Genomic DNA, 16,709 nt, shown 5'->3' on the forward strand with positions numbered 1-16,709 from the left:
GATTTCACTGAGGGTATCTTGAACTAAAATGGTGAAAGACATTACAAGGAGCTCTAAACCCCTTTCTATTCACTTTGTTGCCAGTTTTTACAAGAAGGCAGCAGACATGGCTTGCTGCTCTATTACATTGCCAAAGAACATGCCACCAAACCCCAGCGAGGTGTGAGCTTAAAAACATCCCAGGCTTTCACAGTGAGACCAGCCACTTTAAGGGCTGTCCCACCCCTGGACTGTCCATGTCACTTTGAACAAACTAAGCAGAGCTGAGGACTAAGCCTTGTCAATGCAGGGAAAAAAAACAAAGTAAAATAAGACTCTGCTAGTCATAAAATAATTTATTTGAAATATGTGCACAAATCTTATAGATTTAAAGCATATCTTTCTATTATGTTTCTTTTGTGCAGAAACTGATTGGGTTGTGACTAATGATTTGCTGTCAAGAAAAAGAAATTAATTCATTGCTTAGAAATGAATCTGTATTCTAACAAAAAATATTATCTTCACCGTAGACTAACTTATTTTCATCTAATAATATAGGCAATCATTGATATATCATTCATATTATCAATAATAACCACAACAATGACAAGTAAATTAGCTGTTTTCTCAGCTGTAATTCTCAAGTTCTTTTTTATTTACCTCTGAATATACATCTCAGGGCCAAAAGTTTCCCTATGTGTATTTATCTCTAAAGTAAATCTGGAAAAGGAAAGGAAGGAAATTGTGCATGTAGATCTGAGCTTAAAACCTGGACCAGTGGAATGGTGATGTTTTTTTTGTTACCGTGCTCACATAAATCTGTGGACCTGATCCAGCACCTCTGAAATCAAAGGAAGTTTGTGAAGGCTTCCGTGGATTTTGGAACAGAACTAAATGATCAAGAAATATTTTTAATTGAAAAAAATGACTGTTCTTCAAAGCCAAAACTTTTAATGAGAAATAGTTGGTTTTGATATATTCAGAGTCTTGAAAATAATTTGGAAAGAAATGTTTGGTGTTGTGGAAATGCACAAAAATAATTTCTACTCTTCCACTTCTCTTTTCCTTTTTTTTTTTTTTTTAATTTAGAAATACTGACTACAATAAAAACGATGTTAATCACATAGGATTTTAAAGCAAATGCTTCCTTACTACAAAACTAAAAGTCAGTTTTGCAACTAATTGTCCTTTTGTTTTATCTAAAATTTCTTTCCTGAAATTTTAAGTTTCCATCCTCATCCACAAAGGGATTTTTTTTTTAAGTATGAAGAAAATTTCAGTGGACGAAGAAACTAGTTTGTGAAGAACTCTTCTTTGGTTCAAGCCTTTAGTAACAGAATGACTGTGGAGCAAATTTGTATCTCCTGATAATGTCAGCTCTAATATCCTTTATATTGAGTACAGTCCACTGAAACAAGACAGAGCTTTCTCAACAGTACTCAATGCTTGTTGTGCTTAAAAAAAGTAATTAATAAAAAATAAAACAAAACTATTTGTCTTTCCCCAACCCTTTAAAGTCTCCCAGCTAACATATTTTTTCTCACCAGAGGAGAGAAGCAGTGATAACTTCAATTTGCCAGCTCTCTCTGCCAGGTTGCTAATGAATCTTAACATTTGGCTGTTAAGTGTAATTCTGATGGACAGACTTTCCAGTCTTCTCACTGCATTATAAAATAAAGTAAGTCTTCCTTGCTGTGACTAAGTGTTGTCTGAAATACCTCAACAGAACAACTGACAAAGTGATCACTGAGGAGAGCCCTTTTTCTGTAGAATAGTTCCTGTTTTTATAAAAATGCATTAATAAGCAGTTTTAGGGTACATCTCATTAAACTGAAATTAGCTACCACCTTGAGTGATAGACTTTCAATCAAAAACTACTACAGGAATGACAACTATTCCTAAACAGATTTTTTTTTTTTTTTTGCAACAACCTTTAATTTGCATGAAGAACATGGTCATTTGTGAACTTCTAAAATGATTACAAAAAGAAAGAAAATGGGATGGGGGAAAGTCCAACAGAACTGAGAAGGAATTGCAATTAAAAAACCACAAAACTTCCCTGGTATTTAACTCCTAGAAACAAACCTTTGAATTAGAAAGTATCATATACACTAAGATCATAGAATCTTAGAATCATCAAGGAAAAGACTTTCAAGATCATCAAGTCCAATTGTAATGCATGGATCATATTGTGGATGGACCTGAAAATGCACTTTTTTGTTCTGAACCGAATTTGAAATTAAAACTTTGGAATATACGAAATGTTCAGATGTGTAATCAACTTTGTATTAATTGGATGAAACTTGTTGAATCTTTACGGACACACTCTTGGCCTCTGTCTTATCAGAAATAACATGATTTGCAGTCTGGTCTTCAAAAAAAGTAAGGGGTAGTCACATTATTTGACAATTCTATAACCTGTTCCAGTGTGCAGTTTCTGATGCCACAACACTTTCATGCAAAGCCTGGGATTTTGTATGGTATCTAATTCGTATCACCATTGAAAATCTGTTCAAGTGGTATGAAGACAGAAAAATTATCTGTAGGACTTGAAACCAGCCAGCCAGTTTTTTGTTTGTTGTAACAACACAGAGGAGTTATTTTGCCAACATTTTCATAATGTGGGCTAATGTTATGCAACTGCACTTCATATCTTGTCTAGGAATGGCATTTGCCTTTTTCCAGGGCATTTTCAAAACCTACTGTTTAACAGGTGTCTATATAATAACTGCTGGGAAAGATATGAAGAAAGAAAAGGAAGTATTCACGTTTATTGCAGAAGTCAGCCTACAACCTTAAAAGTCAGGTTTACAAGCTTCTCTTTGTGTGATGCTATGCCTGGGAAATTCAGGGGAATTCAGGAATTGCCACTGGATCAGGCCTTTTAAAAGATACCTATGCTATATTCAGCAAGATGTTTCAGCCTAGCTCTGTATTTCAGAATGGAGATGTCCTTTAACCTCCTGACTAGACATAATGTTGATACTGTAGAAATCTGGTAGGAATGGGCAACAAGACTGCTACTTGAGCCCTGAAAAGCAGAGTCAGCAGTCTTTGTGTGAATGCTAAGAGTGTTTGGGACAATGTGTACAGGAATAGACTTGCTGTCACGTAACCATAAAAAATAAGACAGATTATTCATCTGATTTGACTGAGAAATTATGAAATGAGGAAAAATGATGCCTGAATTTTTTTAAGTAGGACAACAAGACTGCAAATTTATGTAGATGTGAACTCCAGTCTTTGCAGAGTACAGTTGATTGAAACTCACAACATTTGAAAGACATACTCTCTGGAAACCTTTAGCATAATTTATGTCCTGAAAAATTTGCATTTCATGGTTCCATTGAAATCCATTTCTCCACAATGCAAAACTGCTGGAACGAGTAACATTTTCCATTGCAGCAACCTACTTTGGCTCAGATGAAGACCAAGACTAAAGCAGTATTTGAACTCTAGCTCTGGAGTTCCTATGCTGCCCTTTGCTGTCATTTTTAAATGCCTCATTTTCAAGATCAGGGTAGCTAGAAAAAAAGAGATGCTTACCAAGTAAGGTCATATAAACTTATTTCTCAAACCTGCATCAATCATGTCTCAAGTATCTCTGGATACATCTAAACTACCAAATTATTTAGGTCCTCAGTTCATTCCTGGGCCCATATTCCCTCACAGTCCAAACTGCATAAATCTTCATTTGTTGCCAGGCCATTTTCTCTAGTGAGGCAAGTAATTCCTCTGAAACAAAACCCCACTATGGTGTGGTAGGCATGAGACTAGATTGAGTCTGTCTCCCTTTGCCTTACACAGTCCTTCAACAATATCCCTGCAGGCTTTGCAGTCTCAGACTCCTCCCATTACCTTCATACCACACCTCAGGACATATGACATCATTTTTTTGATCTCATGCTAAAAGAAAAAAAACACCTCAGTGGATTTGCAAGCAGATCTCAAATTATATATATCTATCCACAATGTCCCTGGGCAACCTGTTTCAGTGTCTCACAACCTCATAGTGAAGAATTTCCTGTATATACACATATATATGTTTTCACTCTATTTTTATATACATATATAAATGCATACATACACATATAAATGCCCCTGCAAGATTGCCCTTAACGTGGCTAGCAAAGCACAGTGGGAGATACAAGTGAGGAATATACCGCTTGTGATAAGAATTTGACTATTAATCATGGCCATAGCAATGACTGAAAAGTGTTTCAGATTTTCAAATTTTCCAAAGCAAAACTATTTCACTAACATTTCCATAATCCTAGACAACATTTGGGAAGAAAAAAAAAGAGAAAAAAAAAGGAGTAAACTATTGCCAGGTTCAAATAAGGGAAGACACAAATTTGAGAACATTACGTGCTGAGTGAAAAATGTAGATTAAACTTGTTCCCGTAGATAATATTATACCTACTGATTTACAAATAATTGCCTACATGTGGGAAGGGTTGCATTTTGATATCTTGCCCATAGCACACATTGGGCGATGCCGTGTCTCTCCAGATTGAATAATTTGTCTTGGAAAACAAACTTTTCAGAAGAAATGTGCCAATCTACCTTCCTGGCTCTGTTCTCCTTTTTCCTTTTTCTTTCTTCTAATTATTTTTTTCTTTTGCTTGTTTGGATAATGTCTCTCTACCCATAAACTATTATGCCAGTGCTGAATATCTAACTTTTATGGGAGTAAGATATTTATTGGGTAGTAAAACTAGGTGAGCAATGCAAAAGACTGTAAGAGAAAAATAAACAAGAACTTTGAGGATGAGTGCTCCCAGTGAGCTGTATTTAATTCAGAGGTCTAATTCACAACTGAAATAGTAATTATTGTTCATCTGGATACTGAAGAAAGGTTCATCTTGACCAGCCATTCATCGGTGTCAGGGTGGATTAATTTGACCTAATTGAGATGTTTCTGATGTAGATGTTTCAGATGTTTTTAAATTGCACTAGATCAATTGTTATAACTAGGAAATAAGACAAGGCTTCTGACCTATAAGGCCTTTTTCAAATCAGAAAGACTGAAAAATCCAAAAGTTTAGCTGCTTTTACCAATGAAATAGTTTTTCAAATAGAACATATTATCTCTACCTACAAACATGGCTTCTTGAATCTTTGTCCTTAGCAGTGAAGGTTACAGCAATATCTGAGTTAGTAACCACTTTGTAATCAGTGAAGACAAACAGGAAGTTCTAAGGAACATGATTATTTTGACGTATTTTATACATCTATTAAAGTATGAGATTTTCCTTTTACTTATATTGCCTTACTTTTCTTAATTGATACTAAGAGAAAATGAGGATGACTAACTCAGATAGAAATGTCCCAAGTTATCTGACGTCATTCCTATCTGATACATCTACATTCCAATGTACATCTAAGCTATCTCAAATACTAGAAGTAGCACAACTATGGTAAAATAGAATTCACTGCAAATTAATTTATCCTATGAAATTAGATTTTTGACTGCTAACAGTCAGAATATAAACTTGCTAATCAGCACAGCCTGATGAACGTAATAATATAATGTGCTGAAGGACACTGTGGAAATAACTGACTAGTGTGGTGTGCTTTGTGATTACTGGAACAAGGAAGATCTAAAAAAAATTATAAAAAGAGCTTTTTTATTTACTGCCAGCTGCATTGAAAGCTGTGAGCTCCTAAGAGTCTTCTCTATGAGTCATCTCTTGGAAAAGACTTCCCCTTCTCTATCGTTTATCACAAGATAACAGTGAAAAAAATTCCGATGTTCAAAGGGCTTTCGGGTTACTGAGGGTTGATAAGAAGAAATTTTGTTCTTGTTTGTACATAGAAACACTGTGTTTTTATTATTCTAAGCAATTTTGAAAATGATGTATTTATTTGTACATACCAAAAGGCAAGTAAGTGTTCTGCATTCATACAACTGGTAAAAAAAATAAAGGAAAATTATTTCAGTGCCAGTTCAGGACTTGAGAAGAAAAGGTTCCTTTTCCAGCAGTCTTCCTTGGGCACACAGCTTAGGCCTGTTTTTCAAAGGTATTTAGGCAATGCTCCAGTCAGTGTTGCAATGATTCTGTAATCTATCAAAGCTGTTACATGAACTAATAGCTCCAAGTTAAGTCAACAGAGTTTAAGCAGAAAATAAGATGAAGTTTTTTACAAGGTTAATTAACCCTTGTTAGTAAAAGACTATACGTGCATAGGACAAATTCTCCAGATCCCCAAGTTTAAAGTAAGGTGGGAAATCTTTCAGAAGGATGTATCTACTTTAGTAATATGTTATAAAAAATTCCAGTGCGCTTTTGGGCCTGTGTAATGAAGAAGGTCACACTAGCTGTTATGGAATCTTTGAGCTTCAGAATCTACCCATCTTAATTTCTCTAGCACATGACTGCTATTGCCTACATGCTTCTATAAGGTACCTATATGGTCCTGTCTTGATGCCTGGTGACTTTTGAGGGATTTACCCTCATTAACAACCTGGTGATGCAGAGAGATATTGCACCCATTTCACAGAGGAGGCAACTAAAAGCTATGGCTTGTCTTTAAGATATATTTAAGATTTGCGCAGACTCACCATCACAATGCTTCCCTGACATGTTTATACTCCAGAGTGACACAGGAGCAAGGGCTCTTGGCCAAATTAACAGTCATGGTGAGACTTAGAATATTCTCAAAAAGCCCCAAACACAACACGTACCCAGCTTGTGGAAGAGTGGAGTTGATGTCTCTTCCATGCTGGAAGGGAACTGAACCTCCAGTCATTCCTGAGCTGAGAACTCAGGGAGGGAGAGAGGAATTGGGAGCTGCTAACTGCAAGGCCTAAGCAACCCAGCATCCAGGTTGCTTCTGAAAGGGACCTAAATTGCTAAACCCCAGCTGCTTCTGCAATAGCTCTTAATGAGCTCTGGTTTGGTTGGTTGGTTTGGTTTGTTTTTTTTGAGGGGCAAGGTTTTTTGTGTTTGGTTTTCTATTTATTTATTTATTTATTTATTTATTTATTTATTTTTAAAATTAGAGACCTAATGGAAAGCCATGTCAGGTGGTTGAGTATCGCTGTGCTGTAGAGCAGCCCTGGCAGCTGTGCAGCAAAGACTGAGCAGTGCCATGAGATTGTGGGCATGGATTATGTCTGATTTTATAAACCATGTTTTCTACACCACAGATCACTGTTTTATGAATTGTGATCAGGTTTTCAACATCCCTTTCAGTGAGTGCATCCAAACTAGATACAGGAAACATTACTTTTCTATATCACAAGCACAAATAATGCCACTGGCCAGCTGCAGCTGAAAAAAAAATAAAATCAATTTCTGTATCAGAGTATTGTCTCAGTTTGCTTTTCAAACAAGATGGACCAGGAACTATGTTTAGGTGGTTCTAGACATTGACCTCTGTGTTCTTTTAAGTGTCACTGCTTTCTGGATTGCAGTCATCTGGTAAATGTGACTAATATTTGTTATTTTATTCTTCCTTATGGCTGTATGACAATTAGTGTTGTTAGATAATATCTAGCCCTCTGTTGCTCTTGATTTTGAGTTCAAACATTTTGAAACTAGGGTAAGGGGTATATTCTAACTTGGACACATTCCCCTAATTGCCTGTGGATATGGTTACCTAATGACTATACATTTAACTGAGCATCAGAGCCCAGCTTTGTTCCCATTTGCCTAAATCCGCCTGCCTTCTCTTACTCTATCACATTATCAGCATCCAAGGAGACACATGGGAGCTGATGTAAAGCTGTTGTAAGTCACATTCCTACAGCAAGGTAATAAGCTTGTGTATGTATAAATATTAGTACACCTTTCACACAGTTTATTCAACTCACTTGGGTTTTCATCAACAATGAACTTGGAAGGGCAGAACGCTGCTACTGAAGCTGCAATTTCAGGATACAGTAGCTGTGGGGCAATGCCACCTTAAAAAGTTTCACTTTTCTGTTCCCTGCCTTCCTGCCCTGCTCTCATGCCAGCACAGAGACCCCGTCGCTTGTGCTGACACAACTGCTCTCAGAGCTACTGTATGCACCGAGTTGCCGAAACGGCCCGGGTTAAGGAAAAGCTCTGATAAAATGGAGCTCAGAGCCCCATTCTTCAAACAATGGTGCTGAGGAGGAGGAGGACAAGGGGGGGGGGGGGGAAGGGAAGGAGGAGTAAGAGTACTGAATAGCCAGAGCTGGGTGGGAATTCCCAAAACTGGCACTGCCACTGAATCTGTCTGCTTGTGGACTGCAGTCAGAGCCTGAAGGATGAAAGCGCCATGGAAAACATTGCAGTGTTGGTTATCCTCCCGTGTTCATTTTTAAGGAAAGTGATGAGCTCTCCAACACCTTTCTGGGGTTTTGCATGTGAAGTGCTTTGCCTGGTTCACTTTATGGCAGTGACTCACACTCCTGAGCTCTTCCTCACTACTCTTTGTCCTTTTCTTACGCAGAAATGACTGCTCTGACTGATAAAGGCTTGATGCAGATCAATACGCATGCTGGCATCTGGGCAACAAAGCAGATAACCTTTTTCTCCCAGTTTCCTGTTTAATTTTGTAAGGTGACAGTTCCAATCAGTCTCTAGAGGCATAATATAAGCTTTGTGTCTGGAATTTATAGGTCTGGCATTAGTGCTGTGTTTTCTGTGCAGTGAAAACAGTTGTTTTAATCTGGGGGGGCAATATTGTTTTAAAATCTTCCAACTGCTTTAGGTAAGAAAAATGTGACATCGCCCATTTTAAGGAGCTGGGTTGGGTTTGTTTTTTTTTCTGGCACTGAACATCAAAATCTAAGCAAATAGTACGTGGATACTTAGCTCACAAAGTATTTATTTTTAGTTTTGAAGATGGTATTCTGGTGTAAAGTAGGTCTTCACATAACTGAGCTGTCATCACTTGCAAGCAAGGACTGAAGTTACAGATCAAGTTTGGACATGCAGCTTTGTGCACGGTCTCACAAAGATCCTGATAGCATGAAATATTCTTGAACGATTGTTAAGACTGTCACCCAATGCATAAGTCTACTTAGTCATGTCAAGGATTTTTCCAGTGGTCTGAACCTTGTTACTGGCTCTACAGACTGCCTGCTTTCATAGAGATGCAGAAGCTATGCAGGTACACGAGACTATCCAGACTTGACCTTCACATCTGCCTTTAACAGTTTTCATCTTATCTCAATGATAAGGGATTTCCCCAGTAAAATGATCAGGTAGAACCAAGTTGAACAGATGTTAAGCAATTGCTGTAGATATAATAATCTTTATTAGTTCACTGTGAAGTGACTAAGATTTTGAAAGAGATCCTGGTGACACAAAAATGAAGCAGCAAATAAAATCAATTAAAAAAATATGGAAGACATAAATTCTTGTGTGTGTGAAAGCATGAGAGAGCTAAGGAAGTATTTTCATTACATTTATTATTCAACAAGGACCTACATCTGTTTCCAGTTTGCACTGATTATTGACACATCTGGCTATTTGGCCTAAGGAGCTACAAGTTGCTGTTGTGGCATTATTCTCTGAATCAACTTTTTAGACCACCCGGAAAATAATACAGCAAGTGCTGTGAGAAGATTGTGCTATTTGTAATAAGATTACCTTTTGGCATCTAGATATATTGTACAAATGGCATTCTGTCATCTTCTGTTTTATAAATTACAATTTTGCAATTTTTACACCTGTGGGGAAAACAAGGCTGTAGCCAAAGGTCTTACTATTTGACAAAGATAAATCAGGAAGGTCTGATAAAGTTTCAAGTAGATCCTAGATACAGTAGTAACTGCTTGCTATACATGGAAAAATGCCTTTGTTTCAGTAGAAACAAAATACAGCTAAAGTCACAGAAGTGAGAAAGATGTTTCTTTAACCTATGGTGAGATGTATTTTATCTGATTAATATCCCACTGTTGGAAGTTAATACTGTCCAAGTCCTTGAACCTTCAGATTTGTTTTCTGTAAAAAACAGCTAAACTTTCTTCATCAGTGGTTTGAGATTAATATTCTAGTCCAAGAGTCTAGAAGACGTACTGTGAAGTGTATGGTGAAGAGTTTGAACAAGCAAAGGGTAAGATCATAGGACAAAAGGGACCACCTAGATTACCAAGTCCAGTCTTTTCCAGTTTCATACAAAAGACAGGATAGTCCTGAAGGATTCACAGAACATCTACTCCAAACACCCCCTCAAACCACAGGCCACAAAACACTTCCAATGCCCTGTCACAATTTTAAGACATAATAGTGAAAGACCAACAGCCACAGCTTTAATGTGCCACAGGAAGGAACATGATGAAACGCTTATTTGTTTTATTACAAATACTTTTAAAATGGGGTAATTTGTTGTTTTTAAAGAACAGTCTAGATAATCTACATGGCCACATGAAGTCACAATGCAGCTTCACTTGCTATGTTGAATTACATGTGGAATTAATTTGACCTGCATAAAACTAACGCAAGCCTTGAAGAAGCATAGAATAAAGATATATGGGAAACAATTTGCTGCTTTTGGATTAATTGCAGGGTTGTAAATGTTTTTGTACACTTTCTCTTGAAAAATTTTTTAGAACCTCAACAGTTATGTACATTCCTTCAGGTCAAAGATTCAGTTTTAATGTCCATTATTTATTTTTTAATTCCTTTAATAGCTCAAGAATATAAAGTGCAGAGAGCAGGGCAGCAAAATCACTGGGAGGCAAGAGCAGAGAATGAATACTGTATTCTTTGCAGTGCTGTACTACACTCTGCTATTTTCTTTAGGCTTGCTCTTTTGTCCTCTTCAGCACTGAGTCCAATGAGTACTTTGATTTATCTTGTTTGCTCCTTAGGAGAAGAACCTTAGGGCAAACATTGTGTGGTTGGGAATTGGCACTTCCTGCCAGGCACACTACCATACAAGCCATCAACTTCTGCCTTGCTACATCTTCTGTGCACCTTCATGGCAATTTTGATGATGTCTTATCCTTGCTGCCTGGCCAACATAAGTGTCTGCAACTGAAGAGAGCACAGCCAGTTAGGAAATGACTGCACTAGTGCACAGTTTGCCAGCAATTAAACATGTGCAAGAATAACTGAGGCAAAACAAATATGTAAAAATAGAAACTACTCAGGGTGATTTTTTTCCTGTGCATTTACTGGACTGAGGAGTTCTGTAAGACCTTTGACAAGTGATTTAGAGCTAGCTTCATAATGCCTCTTTTGATCATTATATGCCATGCCTACAGGGCTTCTGCCCAGTGCTCAGGGAATAAGTCAAAATACGTAAATCAGGTGAAAAAGTTAGGCATTTTGAGAGGATGATTCAGTGTCCCATATGCTGAGCAATAACCTGCCTGGAGCTCTGAGGCCTCACATTTAGGTCACTCTCCAGAGAACAGGGAGATGCCTGCTTCTCCTGCCGGAGCTGTTTATGCCGTTTGCATAAGATAGGCATGGGATTTTTAAAACAGAGAGGAGTCTCTAGGATCAGGACCTGAACCAGGTCCCCCCTCCCAGCTGAATGACCTAACCAACAGGTTCCTGAATTGTTTGTTGTTCTCCTTCCAGCAGTAAGGGAACGATCTGTGTTAAATCTGGATCTTGCTTGAAAAAAAGAGCCTTAACAGGAGGAAAGCAGACTGCCTAGCAGAACCTGGTCTACAGCATGAAGTTTAGGGCACAGCTATGTTAAGGAGGAATACAATTTGACACCCCTCGAGCTAAAAAGATTCAGGCATCCAGATTTCCTGCATCCTGCATGAGTGCTTAAATCAGTAAACTGTTACGCAGGGGGAAGGCTGTATTTAGAAAAGCCATTTCTGTCTTTGTGAATGCCTGAACCCAGACTGGATACAGCAGCCTGAAGCCTGTATAATCAGGAGTGCCTCTTCCCAAATCCCGGGTTAGCTGCGTAAATTCTGGAGATGTCTGGATTCCAACAATTTTCTTGTCAGAAAGAAGTCTTCTTCATGCAGTGCAAGCACCTCATTTGCGTTAATCAACTCAGAAGTCGAGCAGGTTTCTCTAAATCCATTGGGAATGGTTGATTTCTTATTTGGAGTGTAGGCAAACACCTACAAGGTTCAGAAATACCTGGAGACACGAACTGTTGGGGTACTAAGATGCTTGAAGGTATAGATAGGATTTCCAGGAGATACACAAATGTATCCTTGAAATTGGGACCTAGGCTGTCCAGCTACTCAGGTGCTTTATAATATTTTTCCTTTAGATACAATCTCTCAAAGATTCAAATGTGCTTTCTTGTTTAGTAAGTGGAGATTGACTTTCATCTTTAGGGGCTATTTTGATGTCCCTCTTCCAGGTGCTGCCAAGTAAGTGTTCTTTTTTTTATTTGGCTAATAAAGCTAAAGGTAACACCTGAGAAGTTAACATTTTCAGTCCCGTAGCAAAGGTTTGAAGTAGTTTTAACACATTTTAGGACACAGCTATCCTAACGGGACCATATCCCAAAAACTATTCTAGTCAGGATACAATAAACTGCTGGGAACAAAGTGCTGTAAAAACCTTCAAATAGAAATTTGGAACCTTACATGATTCTTGGAAATAGGATCCATCTCTTTTCCTTTGAATTCAGCTCCTGCAGCACACTGTTAACCATATGGTGTCTTCCAGGAAAGGAAAAATGTAAAGTACATCTGTCCTTTGCATGGCACAGGGAGGAAAAAAAAGGAGCTGTATCCATATCCCAAAAAGAACATATTCATTTCAACTTTGGTGGAAGCTTTGTCGTTCTTAACTGTTAATGGTATATAAACAGCAAAAATTCTCTTTGAATTATTCTTATATGCAATTCATTTTTGTGCACTCCACTGATTTACATACATGCAAAAATACTCCTGCAGCCTCTCTCACTTAAGAACATCCTGGATTGAACTTTTTGAATTGCAAGGCTCTTATGCTCATGCAACTTCTAGTGCTTATGATTCAGTGTACAATTTTCTACTGAAAATTCTAGGACTTCTTGGGGGGTCTTGCAGCTTCCATGCCTGCAATATTCCCAGATGTAAATGCACAAAAAATAATGTTGTCATGGTAGTTGTCCATCGGTGATGAATAGGTGCACTGTGTATGGAGAATGGGTGGGATTTTTATTATCATGAACTGTAGAGAATTCAGTATATTATGGGACCCTAGAGTTTCAGTCAATAAAAAAGGAAATACAATAATGTATGTCCATTTATCCAGCATGTTTTCTAGCCCCTTGAAAAAAAAAAAAAAAGGAAAAAAGAAAAAAAAAGGAAAAGAAAAAGGAAAAGAAAAAGGAAAAGAAAGAGAAAAAGAAAAAGAAAAATAACAAGAAAAAGAAAAAATTGCCTTTTAGGAAGCTGAATACCAGACAACTTCTCTTTTCATTTCTCGTTAATTGTGTCTGGAGCTTCTATGCCTTATTACCAACATTTGGCTTACTCCAGAAAGAAATTGCTTCATGGCATCACAACTGTAAATATCTATAAGGATCTTAATTATATTCTTAATTTTTAAACACTCATATCTAGAGTAATTCTGGTATGTGAGAAGGCTCTACTCCAGCCTCCAACCCTGACAGAGATGTTGTGCTTCAAGGGGCACAGGATTTTCATTATCATGAACTGTAGAGAATTCAGTATATTATGGGACCCTAGAGTTTCAGCCAACAAAAAAGGAAATACAATAATGTATTTCCATTGATGATCTCCCAGATCCATCCAGCTAAGTGTTCCATAGTGAGAGCACTCAGATAGGGAGCAAGAAGAAAATTGAGCTGCTACTAGAAGACTGAAAAGTAAATGTGGCCAAGAGAGCAATGCTTCTTCAGAGCAGCTGCTGTCACTGGAATGGTGGTAGGTTTCCACCTACCTCAGCTGTAATGGCTGAGCAAAGAGTGTTTAGAAAGGGATCAGAGGGGCAAACACATATGATGAACATATCTCATGGAGGGGGGTGGAATGAGTGGGAAGATCCAGCATGCACTGTAGGGGAGGAGGATAGTAAATCTGTGCTTTCATAATCAGATGTGACTATACACTCAGGGTGGGATTCGTTTGACAAAAAATAGATGTTTTCATCTGAGCTGCTCACACTCTGTGTCTTTCATAGGCAGTGGAGAGAGGTGAGCCTTTTTTAAAACATTAGTGCTTTTTGTGGCTTTACTGGTTAATAAAGAAAAGTTAGTTTTCCACATCATGCAAAGCTTTTCCCTAATCCCTAAAGAAAGGATTTATTACTACTTTGGCAGGGAGCTGTGCTGGAAACTCTTCCTTCTTCAGTTCCCTGGACAATGTCCTCCCCTGAAATATGGTTTGACTGTTCTGAACACTGCATTGCAAATTCACACACAGCGATATTGACATCTGGCTTTAGCATATGGGACACAGATAGTCCTTGATTGTTGAACATCTGTGCTGCTTTGAAAAGAAACAATTGCATTTGAAGAACATGGGACATAGACTAGGCCTTGTCCTTATCCCACACATCTTGCTGACATTTTTTTTTTCTAAATTACCAGTCTGTTTATTCAATTTCCATAGTATAAAAACATCAAAATTTATAAGACACTGATGTAGATGGTAATGTTGTCAGATATGCCAGCAAACAATCCATTGACAACACATGTTAGGAATCAGTCTGTTACAATTAGTCAAGAACAATGCCAGAAGAGGATGGGACCAAGTGAGAACAAACAAACCAGCACAAAGGAGAAGAAAAGGGAAGTACTGAAGGTTCTGAAAATATTCCCATTGATTTTGTATGTAAAAAACCCACTTTGATTAAGAAACCAAGAGCATTTGCAACAATCTCAGCAACTGTAATATAGTGAGCTCCTTTACACAGTAACAAAGAATGCTGCTATAAGCTGAATATCAAGTGTCAGTTCATCAGGAAACAATCCTCCATAGCAAAGTAAAATGCAGTTATAAAGGGAAGGAAAGCAAATTTGTCTCAAGAAAAGCAAGGATCTTGGCATCTCTTTCCAAATTATGCTGAATAGAGAACACTGCAAATTGAAGTTAGTTGTTGAAACTTGGATTTACTTTGCAACCCATTAGTATATATCCCAATATGACTTGGCAATTGCAGGGCTTCATATCCCGTTGATACACATTTTATATATTTTTCACCTACTAAAAAATTTGGTAGCCAGGCTAACTGTAGGTCCTTCCCGTCAGTCCTTCCCATCTTATGCCACGACTTTTGAATGTGTAGATTTAAAGGTCATAGGTGCTGTTATGAACACCAAATCTGCCCAGTGTGTAATAGTTTCACCACTAAATTTTGTGTCAGAGCCTTGGCATCTATGTGAAAGTGCATCTTTAAAAGTAGGTGTTTAATACTGATTTAAAGACCTCAATATCTGAATTAACTCCACCTAACTGAGGTAGCTATATAAGGAGTCACTTGAAGCCTTCTCAGTTTTGGGTGAAGTGGGAATAGGCAGCATTGTGATGAACCAAGCTGAATTTAACTTTTGAAAGTGCCTATTGTTTATTCAGGAAGCTGTTAAGCTCCTATGTCTGTTACGTGCTTGAAAGCTGGATGGGACAAATCTAGGACTAAGTGGGCCAAAGTTATTGTAGGCAAAGTCCTAGCAAAAAGAAAATTAAGTGAAATGTTGCAGAATAAAACATTGGCGGTATAACAACCTCCTGGCAGCGCAACCCTGTGACTCATCAGAATAAGCAAAAATGGCTCGTAATACAGGAAAGTCAGGGGACTGTTGAAAAAGAGTAATAGTAGTGATTTTTCAGAGGAAAATAGATTTTCATTATTCAATTCAGGATAATGGGAAAGAGTGCACATTTGTTCTGTCCTAGCAGGTCAGTTCATGATCAGAGTTTTTAATGCAGCAGATCCCTTAACAAAATTTATTTGTACTAAAAAATCTAATCTGTCAAAAAACTATGATACCAACCAGCCAAGCAAACCAAAGATGTACTTTCAAAGTCTTCTAGATGTATTTTTAAAGTCTTTTATCTTCTTATATTTTCACTCCCCAGTAGATAACCATTTTCTCTGGCCTCTGCCAAGTTCATTCAAGTCATACTCTTTTATTTCATCTTTATTTGCTATTAAATTTTCCTAACGTTTGCCTTTTGTTTTCAGCATCTTTTTAGAAGCTTCTGACTGTACACTTTAAATATATGGGACACACCCGTTCCAATTCTCTCCGTGCTTCAGGCAGAGTGGAGCAGAAAGTTTGCAGCAAGGAGCTAAATGTCTCTTTCATGCCACGTTCTGGGATGAAATGCCATCAGTGGCTCAACCTCCACATCTGAAGCGTCATTAATTGATTTTGGCAGATGATCTCCCAGGAATGCCAAGTCTTTCCATTGCAGAATCTGTGGTCCATGTAATTTCAAAATCTTCCATGCATTCTTCCAAATTCAGTACTGCATTGTGGTACAGCAAACAGCTGTGATCCAAAATGAATTGCAGTTTTTCTTACAGATTGAACATAAGGCGGATAAAGAAAAAAACCCACATCAATATATATATCATATAGCCTAGACTCCAAATTTTAGAGCATTGGCATGCTTTTTACACAAAATCTTAGTACTTCCTTACCAGCCTGCATGATTCGTGGCTGTGTTGCTCTGTTCTCTGTTTTGACACTTGGCTGGCCCATATTAAGATGCTTCAAGAATGTACCATGATCTCTCATTTCACTGAAACATCACAGAGTGTACAAAGGCCAAAGCAAGTGATAGGATATAAGAAGCTCCATATTTAGCTGCTTGCCTTGTCTCGGCACACATACCCCCTTCTCTTTTCCCCACCTCACACTAGCAA

The sequence above is a fragment of the Apus apus genome, chromosome 1 (assembly GCF_020740795.1).
Source record: "Apus apus isolate bApuApu2 chromosome 1, bApuApu2.pri.cur, whole genome shotgun sequence".
In the NCBI taxonomy this organism is placed as follows: Eukaryota; Metazoa; Chordata; class Aves; order Apodiformes; family Apodidae; genus Apus; species Apus apus.